The sequence below is a fragment of the Electrona antarctica genome (assembly GCF_951216825.1).
Source record: "Electrona antarctica genome assembly, chromosome: 1".
Taxonomy (NCBI): Eukaryota; Metazoa; Chordata; class Actinopteri; order Myctophiformes; family Myctophidae; genus Electrona; species Electrona antarctica.
The window spans coordinates 45,080,578-45,094,485 of record NC_136806.1 but is presented as its reverse complement, the minus strand read 5'-3'; the positions used below and the strand labels follow the sequence as shown (position 1 = coordinate 45,094,485).

Sequence of the window (13,908 nt, the reverse complement as noted above, 5' to 3'; positions counted from 1 at the left end):
TTCAATGATACCAATAGACTGCTCTAAATACCAATGCACACGCCAAGCGAACACATACTCACGCACGTATGCACGCACGTCTTTGCACATTCAAACAGACACAGAACAGATTACAGGAATTTCCGTGTACATGACAATACATACAAATGCCATAACCAACCATGAGCATATCTAGAGCAGAAGGCGGTTAGAGATGGTTGGCCAACTTGGCCTCAGTGTCCGGGGGGACAACTCTCTCTGTATGCAGTCCAGTCCCACTGTGCAAGCTACTGCTGCCTTGTTTGCATGCTGTGTGTGTGTGTGTGTGTGTGTGTGTGTGTGTGTGTGTGTGTGTGTGTGTGTGTGTGTGTGTGTGTGTGTGTGTGTGTGTGTGTGTGTGTGTGTGTGTGTGTGTGTGTGTGTGTGTGTGTGTGTGTGTGTGTGTGTGTGTGTGTGTGCGCGCGACATATCTAGGCTGCTGCCTACTGTGTATATATGCACGCATGTGATATTGCAGCTACAGTGTGTGTATGTAAAATATGTTTACAAGATCCCGGTAATTACCTCTCACACGGTTGCAGTGCTCATTTGCAAGGCTCCCACTGTGCAATCAAACACTGTTAGCTGTCCACAATATGGTCGAGCGAGTCAAAAGCGTGACTTGTTTACAGAATGAGATCACTGGCTCGTGGACCAAGGGATTGAAATTGACTGCAGGGCCATTAGCACAGTAGTAACCTGTTTCATTTCACATCTAACGGAGCGCCACGGAACATTGGAGATCAGATTTAACTGCGTGTACTGTATGGACAATGATCAACTTGGCAATAATGGATTCTTAGCCAGTCTGTGAATAAATCACCTTTGATTGAAATGTGAAATTGAAAGGGAATTTCATTCCAAAAGGTTGTCTCAGATAGGAGGGCTATATTGATTATTTGAAGGGAGGGAGACGCCGCCTGTTTTACCCCATCCCTACTTACAGCTGTTAATGCCCGAATCCCACCTGCTAAAAAACGGGCTAGCTGCTTCATCCTTCACCGGGGTATGAGTCACCAGGGGCAGCATGGAGACCCCTTTCCGTGCAGAGTAATTCATACTTTGTTCTAAACAACTGAAAAACGTGATGCGCGTGTGGCACGGTCGTACAATGAAGTACAAATTAGGCTTTATTGAGTGTCGGCAGGCAGCAGTGGACCGCTTCAGGCTCTGTTTATCAGCAGCAGCCTGAGAGAGGTACCCTGGCCCGTGTGTAAAAGGCACCTACCACCTGTGCCAGTCGAATGCTTCTGCTGGAGGACTGCTGGCAGTTTCACCTGGCAGGTGGTAGCCTCCATACGGGGAGGGTTTGTGTTTGGACGCTGTACAGACAGGGGATAAGCCATGGGTTGGGGGGGGCAGTTATGGTGAGACAGGATATTAACCCTGCATTCTGTTTACACAGTGGTGGGAAAAGTACTCAATTGTTTTACTTAAGTAAAAGTATCAATACTGCAATATAGAAATACTTTGTTAGAAAGTAAAAGTCCAAAACAATGTATTTGAGTAAAAGTTAAAAAAAAAGTGTTGGCATCATCAAAATGTACCTGAAGTACCAAAAGTAAAAGTATTCATTGTGTAGAATGTCCAATTTCAAGTTTTCAAATCTATAAAAAATCATTTGAAAATAGCCAATCTACAATTGCTCACAATCGCGATACATTGTCAGCTTGTAGATCGGCTCTTTTCAAATGGCCGAAATGTATATATGTATGTATTCAAATAAATGTAGTGGAGTAAAAGTACAAATTTCAGAACTGAAATGTAGTGGAGTAGAACTAGGCTAAAAGCATTGGGAATTGGAAATACTCAAGTAAAGTACAAATACCTCAGAATTTACTGTACTTACTGTAAGTAGGCTACGTAAATCTACTTAGTTACTTTCTACCACTGCAGATTTTTTAACCCTGGAGATGGAGGCAGTACTTGTCCACCAGTGTCCTATCTGACACTTCAGTCAAAATGTCTCAATAAAAGAGTAGGGAGACCACCTCAGACCACTGCAGGTATACTAATGAGTGTTGCGCATGGTACTGTACATACTAGACAGGGCAAGTTCTGCCAGAGAACTCGGTGCAGTTGCTTCTGACCGGCCATTGGTCGATCGGTCTCATCGCCATGCTTCTATTCCCAGCCGATCACATACTCACTTCATAATAGAGCACCATGTTTAAATAAAGAAGTTGCATTGCTCATTCCTTGCTTGCCGTTTGCTGCTGACTACTGCTGTCCATGCTGCTGCTGGTGGAGCTCACCCTCCACCAACCGAGCTACCACATGTCGATTCGGGGTCCCTCTTGGTAATGTAGCCTAATGTGCTTTCTCAGAGTAGGCTACCTAAAAGCAGAATCGGAAAAAAAAGAAAATATATATATATAGGCCTATATATATATATTGCTAATTTTATATTCAATAAACATATTGTGTCCATTCTGACTGAAGTTATATTCTATTGACATACTCTACCATACATGTTGGTTAAAATAATGTTTTATTAATTAGAATAAGGTGTGAACTGCAGCTTTAACGGATGCTTTGGAGAAAAAAAAGATAAACCGGTATATTTCCTTTGAGGTGCATCCAATCCAGTATCACCACGGGTGGTACGCAGGCAGTAGTTGCTGCATGGTGATGGATGTGCTGGAGGTTCTAATTCAATCTGTTCCAGGCACGGTGGGAGTGTGGGGGGGTGGGCGTTGGCCAATGGGGGGGGGGGGGGGGGGCTGTGTCAAGGAGTGACCTAGATCAGCTTTGAGTTCTTCTGGCATTATGGAAAGGTTATGTTAGTGTCATTGACAGTGGACATCGACGATAGAGATGGGTGACATTGAACAAGAAGCGGTGGTGGTACTGGCACTGGCCAGCCTAGCGGTCCGGGCACCTAGGCTGCTAATCGCGGGTTCGACTCCCGATCCTGACGACCTTTGCTGTGTCACTCCCCATATCTCTCCCCCCATTTCCTTTTTTAAAAGGTACAAGGTAGCGGTGGCAGCAGTGACCATGTCCACTGATCTTTTAACAATTGTGCTTACAGAATACAACAATAGCAAACAATATCAGATTTATTAGCATTGGACATTGGACAGTGTAAAAGCAACATTTCCAGCACAATAGAATGAGTCATAGATGCAGTGTGATAAAACTCTTATGCTACTCCCATGCATTGCTGCCATCTAGTGTTTTAATAGAACACTGCAGCAAGGGCAAACAAACTTGCTATTAAGGTGGCCTTACACTAGCCGATTTTTTTCAATCTGAAATCTGAGCACCACACACTACAGGATAATCGGAGCGGGGCAGAGCAAATATCAAACTTCTTGATGTTGATTGGGCCGATCGCGCTTTGAGCTGTCGGGCACCCCACGAGCGCCAAAAATGCCCGATTATCGGCTAGTGTTTTAGTTTCCGCCAGGCCAGGTCAGGTTGTGGCCTCCTGGTGGCGTTATAATAGGCCAATGTGAAAAGAGTGTCATTTCTTCTTACGCCTTGGGTGGCAATTGGATGATTTGAGGCATTTTGTTTACTACAGGCATTTTGTTCCAAAAATGTGTTTTGCAAAAATCCACCTGTTGGTGGCGCTATAACAGGCCAATATGAAAAGGGTGGGATATATTCCTCAGCCTAGTAGGAAAGATTTCATGTAAATTGCATGCTGTGTTCAGGATTTGAGGCATTTTGTTCAAAATGGGCCAATCCTGCAAACTTTGAAAGCCAATGTTAGCCAATTAGGATGGAATATGAAATATCGGACAGATCCGTGGACAGAATCTGGAGGAGTAATGTCAAAAAATGTGTTTTACAAAAGTCAGCCTCCTGGTGGCGCTATAACAGGCTGTTCTGGAAAGCAGAGGTTCATCTTTGGCATCCAGGGAGTGTGTGCGCAAAATTTGGCATCGACCAGGTTAACGGTGCCGGAGATTAGCTGGTAACAGACGGATGGACGGACGCACACACACACGGACGCACACACACACGGACAGAGTGCAAAACATACTCTCTCCTCATGCCTTCGGCCTGGTGGAGACAACTGCAGGGCGCAGCTACACCAATAACTTTGGGGCGGGCCCGTCTAGAGTTTGAATGAACAGGTATCAAAAGGGAGTAATCGAAGAGGAAGGACATGTGGGGAAGGATCAACATATGGAATGTCAGAACAGGTCAGCTCCATATATGGAGATCTAAGGGTTTGAGGTTTAAGGTCAGATGTAGAGTGCTGGCCGGCTCCATATATGCAGATTTAGGTGATTATATAGTCCTCTCCATGTATGGCTATCCAGGGTTTGATGAGGTCAGTGTTGTGATCTTTATGGAGATGGCCATTGTGGCAGTTCAACCGTGATATTTGATATTTGCTATTTTGACTATGTATATTGATTGATGACTGATTGGTAGCTCCATTGTAGGGAGCACCTACCAACTGTGTGTTTGGGTGTAGGGGTCATCATGCCAACCGTGTTTTGTTTAGAGAGTATATAGAGAGAACTCTAATTATCTTATATTGTTTGTATATGGTTAATTGATTGAATAATAAGTTATGTATAATATGTGATGAATAATATGTGTTGTCCCTGGACATTATGAAGTACTGGTTTAATTGTGGAATCAATTCAGGGTGGTATGTTCCAGTGGGAGGGGCTTAGCCTTTATATGTAGGGAGGCCTCCCACTGCCTGGCAGACAGTCAAGGTAGGACTGTGGAGGTGGAAGGAGCTAAGGCCACCTGTCCAGTACAGCTGTAAATACCTTTGTTTTTGTATGTGTGAATAAATACGAACAGCATCTCTGCATCAAGGACTCTCTGGAGGTTTTTCTACATATTTTCTACATATTTTCCTGGGTTTCTCACACCCCACACTAGGCAAGTGTGACAGCCATATATGCAGGATTTGCAGGATTGCCCCGTTTAGAACAAAAAGCCTCAAATCATGAACGCAGGTGCAATTTACGTGAAATCTTTAACGCACTTTCCTACTAGGCTGAGGAATATATCCCACCCTTTTCACATTGGCCTGTTATAGCGCCACCAACAGGTGGTATCACGAGGCGTGACAGACTGATGGCCATATATGGTGGCGTGACGTGTCACAAGGTGTCACGGACTGATGGCCATATATGGAGGCGTGACGGACGGATCTACTGACAGGTTTTGCAGGTTTTCATAGTAATCTGTGACCTACAGTCGCAATCAATATACATTTGGTCTCGGGTATATAATCAATACTAAAGATATTGAAGGTTATTGATTATACGAGCCATTCACCCATTGGTGTGCCCCTGAAGGCTGCATATCATTGATTCTTGCACATTGTTAGTACACATTGTTGTTTATCTTGTCATTGTCTCCACCAGGCCGAAGGCTTGGGGTGTGTGTGTGTGTGTGTGTGTGTGTGTGTGTGTGTGTGTGTGTGTGTGTGTGTGTGTGTGTGTGTGTGTGTGTGTGTGCGTGTGCGTGTGCGTGTGCGTGTGCGTGTGCGTGTGCGTGTGCGTGTGCGTGTGCGTGTGCGTGTGCGTGCGCGCGCGCGCGCGTGCGTGCGTGGGCCAGTGAAGCTGGACTGTCACTCCTCTGTCTTTGGTGTATGGTCAAACTGGCCTGACTTGAAAAATAGGTGGCTGGCAAAGGTTACTGTAGTGTGGGTAGGCTCTGACCCCAATATCTCTGTGAGAGCTGTAAATGTCGTTGTAACAGAACATCTTCCATTATCAAATGCCCGAGGTCACCTCTTGAGGGCGCAGCAATGACAACAATGGTCTAATATGGAGTGAGAGGTACCAAATACCAATGTCTCATCATCCATTGGTTATTGCCATTGGTGGAAACAACAAAAGTACATTTATTTAAGTACTGCACTTAAGTAAAAAATTTAGGTATTTTTACTTTACTGAAGTATTTCCAATACTTTTACTCCACTACTATCTCGGAATCCAAATATTGTACTTTAACTCCACTACATGTATTTAAAAACTTTACCTACTAGTTACTTTGTAGATTTTGGTTATTATTTTACTGAATATACATTAACCACTTAATTTCGGCCATTTCAAAATAGTCGATCTACAAGCTCTGTAGATCTGCTATTTTCAAAAGATTTTTATACATTGGAAAACTTAATGAATACTTTTCCCTTTTTTACTTTAAGTATATATATATATATATATATATATATATATATATATATATATATATAGTATTGTATAGTATGCAGATAAGCAACTCGATCAATCTATTGGTTTTGATTCCACACTTGTAAGTCACTCTGGATAAGAGCATCTTCTAAATGTCAAGATTATAAATTGAGTAGACTGCTCTTGCAAGTTGTATAAATAAATTTGTACTCCAATAAATCTAATTGACACATCACTAGATAGCTTCAGAATTCCAAGTGACATTAGGAATCTGAGATATGAGAGATCAAAGGAGCACACTACTTTGGGTCATGAAAGCTGTGAGTTCAGTATTGAAGTTGTTGTTTGATAGTGGTCCATTTGAGATTTTTCTTGAAAGGATAGCGATAGCCCGTTGAGATGTACAGTGTCAGTAGCATCTGATTTTCAACAGGGTCCTATGAAAACAGCCATGGATGCATACAATAGAAGTATACAGATACATTCATTCAAAGACATTTTATAGTGTCTATTTAACTAATTATAGATGAAAAATTCAAGGCCTTCAGTTTAAAATCATGCTGCGCCATGACGTCAGCCAAAGAGTGTGTCAAGGACAATTTAAATAATAAATGTGTAGTCTGCAAATTACAATAAATACAACAATTTGCTCAAAACAGCTGAACATCAACTCACCAAAACCATAGGATACTTAGATATCTGAGTGAGTGAGGAAAAGTACAGTACTTTTAACAGATAAGAAAATGTAATAAGCATATATTAGCTGTATATGCTAATCTTCTTCTTCCTTTTTCTTTTCTTTTTTTTGAAGAAGGAAGTGATTGAAAATGTAAGAATGGAAATGCCCTCTAATGACCCTCATTATTACCTGTTTGATTGCTGGAATGTTCCTGGGCTTGCTGAAAGATTTAAATTTGAGAACATAATTAAGATAAGGCTGTGCTTCACACGCCATGTTTTTTTTTTTACTGTTTTATTTTCTTTCACTTCATATATTTCTTTGGTTATATTTTTTTCTCAACACTGGTGCTTTACGATAGAAAGCAGGGCAGGTTATCTAATCTGCAGAGGTGGATTGAACCTCCATGTAGTCAGAGAAGCTCTTTTCTTTACTTGTTGTTCTGGCAAGCAACAAAGTTATGTTGGAAATAAATAATCATTTTGAGTATTTTGGACATCTAGGACTTTATACATTTTTTTTCACTTTCAGCTTATACATTTCAGTCGTACTATTTTTTTCAGAGTGACAAAGCAGCCACTAAACAATATAGTAGTAGGCTACCATTACATATTGTTCTTACATTTGTTGTTGAAACACAAGCCTGGCTCAGAACAAGATTCACAACCAGACAAACCCAGACAAAGCCAGATTTATTCTTCATCATACGGCTGTGCCACGTGCCAAAAATCTATAAGCTCACATATGTCTTTTAACCTTTTAGTCTAATCATAGGTGCCGGCAGGGCCGGATTAACCCCCATGAGTGCCCCTGTGCAGATCATTTTTGTGCCCTCGATAGCGCCGGCACGAACGACTCCGAACACAAGTGTTGCTAGCAGAAACCCCAGTACTGTACCAATAGCAGCAGCCTTCAACACCCAGCTCCTCCTACTTCAACAATTCTCAAGCAGATATAATATGACTAAGTAATTTGTTGTTTCTTTTTCTTTTGAGCTCCTTTGGGATAAATTCGCTTCATGGTGGTGGCTGTAGTCACTCGGTCAAGAACAAACCAACATGATTCAAGCAGAGAACACCATCTGCACAATATTGAACACTTTATGTAATGACGCTGATTGATTGATTGAAAATGTTATTCACTGTTAGTAGAATGGGTACAGTTGGCTTGTTTACATCAGGGTCCTCCATTTTCAGTTCATCAGAAGGAATCCTATTTGTTGTAATTTTAGTTGGAATTAATTTCCTAACCAATATCTTTTTTGATAGAAGAGCTATCTGCGATTTTCCAGAAAAATATTAATATTAGAACATTTTAAAGACAGAATTATTTCCAACAATGCAACCAACGCTGCACGCATCATCACTGTGTGCTGAAAGAAAACTTTCATGTCAGCAATTTACTCACCGAGTGCTGCCTGAAATGGAGGATGTAGAAAACACTTTTGTTGGTTACAGAGCAGGGTAATTGAGTAAATAATGAAGTTTTGCTCAAAAGTCTTTTGTTTATTATTCCAGGCTAGTGGACAGTGGTGGTGTGTTGTTGTTTTACGCAACATAATGCATGTTGATGGGTTTGAGGGGGGCTCAGGGGACCCCCGACGGACGCCCGGCGCACCCTCAAACCGACTGCCTATACTTTATTATTGGGGGAAAAATCAACTGCTACGGAACGGGCTGCAATATATTTTTTCCGGGGGCAGCTCGTCGGGGCCTCTACCTCTCGGTAGAGGCCGCTCTACGCAGTTGCATAGTTTCCGTAATGCAAATAACCTCAATTTCTACCAGTGGTGAATTAAAAAAAACTAAATGTTTGCCCTCCTTGCCAAGTGCCCCTGTGCAGCTGCACATAAAAGCGACCTATGTTTAATCCGTCTAATGACATGAAATTATATTGTTCATGGAATAGTATGGTTTGTTGATCCATCCCCACCCGTCCTTCCTCTTCGATGTCTCCCTTTTGACCGATACCTGTCCATTCAAACTCTAGAGTCGGGCACAGCCACGCCCGGCAGCCAACGAAAACTAGAGTTCTCAACAGGCCCGAAAATCTAGGCCCGGGCCGCCCGGCCCTACCTGGGCCCTACGTGGGCCCTAACTAGGCTGACCCGAGGCCCCGCTTGGCCTTACTAATTTGCACACATTTTTCGCCATACCCAGCCCGAAAATGTAAAAAACAGATATGAAAAAAGATCCATATATGGGCATTCCCAGACCTGTAGTTTCAGCACAAGGGTGAGGTCGCTTCTCGCCCTCAGGGCGTCTTACTGGTATTCTATATGTTGGATGGTCTTATGGCTTAAATAAATAACACAAACATCTTGGTATCAGGGCTCACATTAATGCCAGGAAAGCAAGCAGCCTGAACAGGCTTGTCAGGAACTTTGTCTCCCTCGTTGGGCCTACCCTGGACAGGGTGGAGGAGGTGACGAATGTGCGTATAGCCAGGAAGCTGAACACTATCATGGACAACCACCCGCACCCCCAGCACATTGAGAGGTTGAGGATGTCCTGCGCTATGCAAGCACTGTTGAGGCAGAGTGTGTATTGTAGTACATTTTGTTCATTAAGGTTTTTTTTAGTGTGGTGTCTTTTACCCGGCTGTATCTGCTATGTTCTTGCCCTGTAACTGCATGCATCTTAACTGGCGTGCTGTTTTTGGTGACTGAATTTCCCTTGCAGGATCTATAAAGGTCTTGTCCGCTGCAGAAACTGCTACGGTGGTTTTAAAGTTTTTAGAATAATATATTCAATTCCGCATAACGAGCATCTGTTTTGCCAGCTTGTCAAGGATTGATCCCTGCTTCTCCAGTTATGACTACACCACTGCCAGCTACTGTATTATACTTTTATCTGCATCTTTGTTGGATCATTTTGAATAACAGTTAATTACAACTCAGCATGAGCTTTGACCAGGGCTTCTCTGGTGTGACCTGCAGGACGAAGGCATGGAGTCCCAGAGCAGACGGAGACACAGATCTCCACATCCTGTCTCATGTCCTGCAGAGAGTGTTCAGAGAAGCCTGGAGTGTCCACCAGCACCATCTGTCTCCCACAGACATCCCCCTCTCTCCTCCTCGCCTGGTTAGGTTCAGCGAGGCTGCTCCCTTCCCAGCACTAGTCTCAGCTCAACACACCGGTGAGTCCAAATTATGCAACTATTACACTGGATATGGGATGGGAATTTTTGATTAATTAATTAATTGATAATTGATATGTTTTGATAACCTTATCGATCGATTAACCGGTTAGTTGATAAGCATCGTTTTTGTAAAGAATCTGAGAATCTTAATTTCCCTCAATGTCTAACTAACATAAACATCTACATTTTGCTGATATACAGAAAGAATTCAAAAGGCATATTATATTCCTTAATCAAATATTTATTTGGCCATTTACAATACAGGGCCAGGCAATGGCATGAAATGAAAAGTGCACTGTCTTGTCTGTCTGTCACTTAACATGCAAAAGTAGAGACATTTCTGTGGCTACCAAGGTGGTGGGGACTTTTTTTTTAACCGGCCCACATGTGCGTTCCTCGGCCACGCACACATGCAGAAAGCATTACATTCACAGAAAACCGCCCAATGATAGAACCACAGATTCTTCGATTAATTATTAACTGTTAAGTTTAATAGATACATTTCTTAACAGCGATGAATCGATTAACGATTAACTAATAACATCCACTGGATCATAGACATAGTGTACACACAGCAATCAGATACAGGTTGTTCTCAAAATGGGGACCGGGGACCTCCAGGTGTCCTTGGGACCTATATACTGTACATTGGTTAGCCAATGTACAGTATATATAGTATGCCTATATTATATATATATATATATATATATAGTATGCCTATATTCCAACATTTTCACTTTTTTATACATTTTTTAAATAGCAGATCTACAAGCTCACAATGCATTGCATCATGAAAAGGACCGCCAAATACAACATTTGGCGGTCCTTCACATGAAAACGTTTGAGAACCACTGACTTAGTTTAATGAAATGTTCACGATAATAAGTACTGTATACATAATCGTCCAGTTTATACTGGATGTTCCATAACATTTGAAGAAAGAGGTGTGATATGAATGGTCCTGAAGGCAACTCAATTTTGGTGCTTTCTTTTATTTACTTTTAACCCTGAACAACATCACATTTAGTTTGTGGAGGGAATATAATGTATTGAATCTGTCCACAAGAGCGGGTAATCGCCTTGGCAAACCACTACAGAGATAAATTAAGTTTGATTGATGGAAGAGACCATTATCTTTTTGAAAATATATTTGAAAATATATTCATGTTGACACTTCATTGTGTACTGTTGTCTTAACGCATTAGAATGTTCTTCTAAAGGGCGAGGGGGCAGTGAATTTTCCATTACTTTTTTCATTTTTGTATATATTTTTTATGTTTATTTTATTTGAAAGTGATATATCCCTTTAACTACATTTTGCTGTAGCTTGCTGGTAGTTCAACTACATTCATATTTGCGTGGAGCGTTGTGTAGTTCAACTACTTTTTTGGTCACGTTTTTTGTAGTTTAACTACGGTACTCAAGCTTCAAACTACAATTTTGGGCAATTAATACATATTCATTTTATTTTACCCTTAGTGTAGTGTAGTGTAGTGTAGTGTACCCTTAGTGTAGTGTACCAGAACACATGTGGCAGCGGTGGCCGAACGGTTTGCGGAGCGGTCTTGATACCGGAAGGTCGCCAGTTCGAATCCCCGGACCGGCACGTTCAAATTACCACCGCTGAAGTGCCCTTGAGCAAGGCATTGAACCCCAACCATGTTCTATGAGCAGGGCCTGGCTGTAAACAAGCATCTCGAGCTTAGTCCACTTACCCTGGGTAAACAAAGAACTTTGCTTTGCTTTACAGTAATGGTAAAATTACACTGGTGTATCAGCCACTGCTGCATGAGCTGCCTTTCAGTCAGTTTGCATGGCAAACACAGTCCAGATATTATGGCATGACATCCTCACAATAGAATGATAGGATTCAGGTAAAAAACAACAATGTTGAAATGGTGTTTCAACCAGTGTACTTTGGGATTAATTATTGGGTACATGCATGAGCTATCATATCACAGCCTCTTTCTAGCTTCTTTCTTGCACACATTTACACATGCACAATGTGTGTGTGTAAAGCAGTGTTAATTTTGTTGACTAAAACTATGATGAAAAATGTTGACTATATGACAAAAGAATATGACTAAAACTAAATAAATATTTGCTGTAAAAATTAACACTGGTGCAGTAGTACACTTCAACCCACAGAGGTCGCTAGTGGCACACAAATGAATGCTGACTTTTTTATTTTAAATAAACCTAGTCTTTGGAATAAATTATATATTCACTGAGCCCTCACTGAGTTTGTCAAGATAGATAGAATGTCAATAGCAGTAGAATATACAACAAATAATCATAAACATAATATATGTTGTAGATAGCGATAATGATGGGGTAGAGATGATGACCAATGTGATGATGATGATGATGATGATTAGCCTATTTGACAGAGCTTTGCTGTTTTCATCTGCTAATAATAATAATAATAATAATAATAATAATAATAATTACTACACAAGTTCACTTTTTGGTGGGTTATGCTATGTCTATGTAATATTAATGTTAATAATTAATCATCATAAAACAAAGATTCGTTGAAGCAATTTGTTTAAACCTGTCAAATCCAGGATTTACCAAACTGTTGAAGAGTTAATACTACAGTCCCTCCCCAAATTTGTCCGGTATTGTTCTGCCACCTGATTGGCTTAAAGTTCCGTGCTGGGACGGACCGTCGCACGACCACTATGCGCTGTTTGTTTTTCGCCTGCGGCCGAAACTTGGACAGCAAAGAGCCGGAGGCAATATGGGGAAAACACAGTCTGTTAAATAGACGAAACGATAATGTTTTAACTCGGAAAAGCATCTATTTTTTTAAATCCAAACCGGCGGAAATATAGATTTACTTTTCTCTGTCCTCATAGTCCAGTTTAGTCACCTCTCGAGCGATTTATGTGCGGACTAATAGCTGTATGACTGTCATTCAGAAATACTACAGTCTCACGTGTTTGACCTTACTGTGATTATAGGAGTTTATTTCTACATGCCACTGGCGCTTGATTTGTGTCTCTATCTGCAGGATTCTTTTGCAGCATTTTGAGGCAAGCAAGCAAGCAATTTGGTCATAGATGATCAGGCGCAATTTTTATTGATAGCTACATTTTATTTTCTTGTTATTATTGTTAAATTGATCGCTCTGAAAACGAAATGAGAGCCCGTCTATTCGAGGGTAGGTGAAGAATTTTGATTGATAAAGCATGGTATATTCGCCGGTTGCACGTGGATGACAGACCGTGGATAATTTCATCACTGCTGCGAATCATATCAAGTAAGTTCCATTCATACATAAATATGTTGTGATGATGCAAAACACTTTACTAAGTAAAACAGCTTTTGTAAATTCATTAAAAAAAAATATATATATATATATATCTACCAATGTTGTTTAATGAATTTATAGCAACCTTTTTGGAAGTCATAATTGCGCAAGAGTGGCGGCTGCGGCTCCGTCATGCCAGCAAATATAACACTTCCTGTTTATTTCCTGGTTGCGAGCTTGCAAATATAACGTCTTCAGAATAAGACCTCGTAATTAATGTTTTTTAAGTCATACATTTTTTTTAAAGCATTTATGCTATGTCTTTTTAAATGGCTTATACTACTAAAGTACTGATACGTGCCCTAAAAGGTTGTTACCGGTTGTTTTTAATTTGCTATTGATTGCTATTTGATTAAATGGACATTTTATAGTTAATCTCACCTATTTAACAACAACACAATATTACATATTACATACTGTGTATTCATGTTGTAGGCCTCCTATGTCATTAAATAATATAGGCCTATGTCTTTATTTTATTTTATTACATTCTTATCATTTAGTTTTATTTATCTATTTAATTTGAACAATTTAGAATTAGGGATGCACGATATAATCGCTAGCATAATCGGTGCCATATCGGTATCGGATTGGTCTCAAAATAATCCCGATTATTTAATCGGTTTTCACCA

General features: G+C 40.8%; 1 protein-coding gene across 1 annotated transcript in view; it reads left to right on the top strand.

The window, feature by feature from the left end:
- fgfrl1a (fibroblast growth factor receptor like 1a) overlaps positions 1–13,908 on the top strand; it is a 209,562-nt gene that overhangs the window by 111,711 nt on the left and 83,943 nt on the right. The window contains exon 4 of the mRNA XM_079499303.1: positions 9,758–9,957. The gene's annotated coding sequence lies outside the window, so the exon portion shown is untranslated. The remainder of the gene's footprint in view (positions 1–9,757; positions 9,958–13,908) is intronic.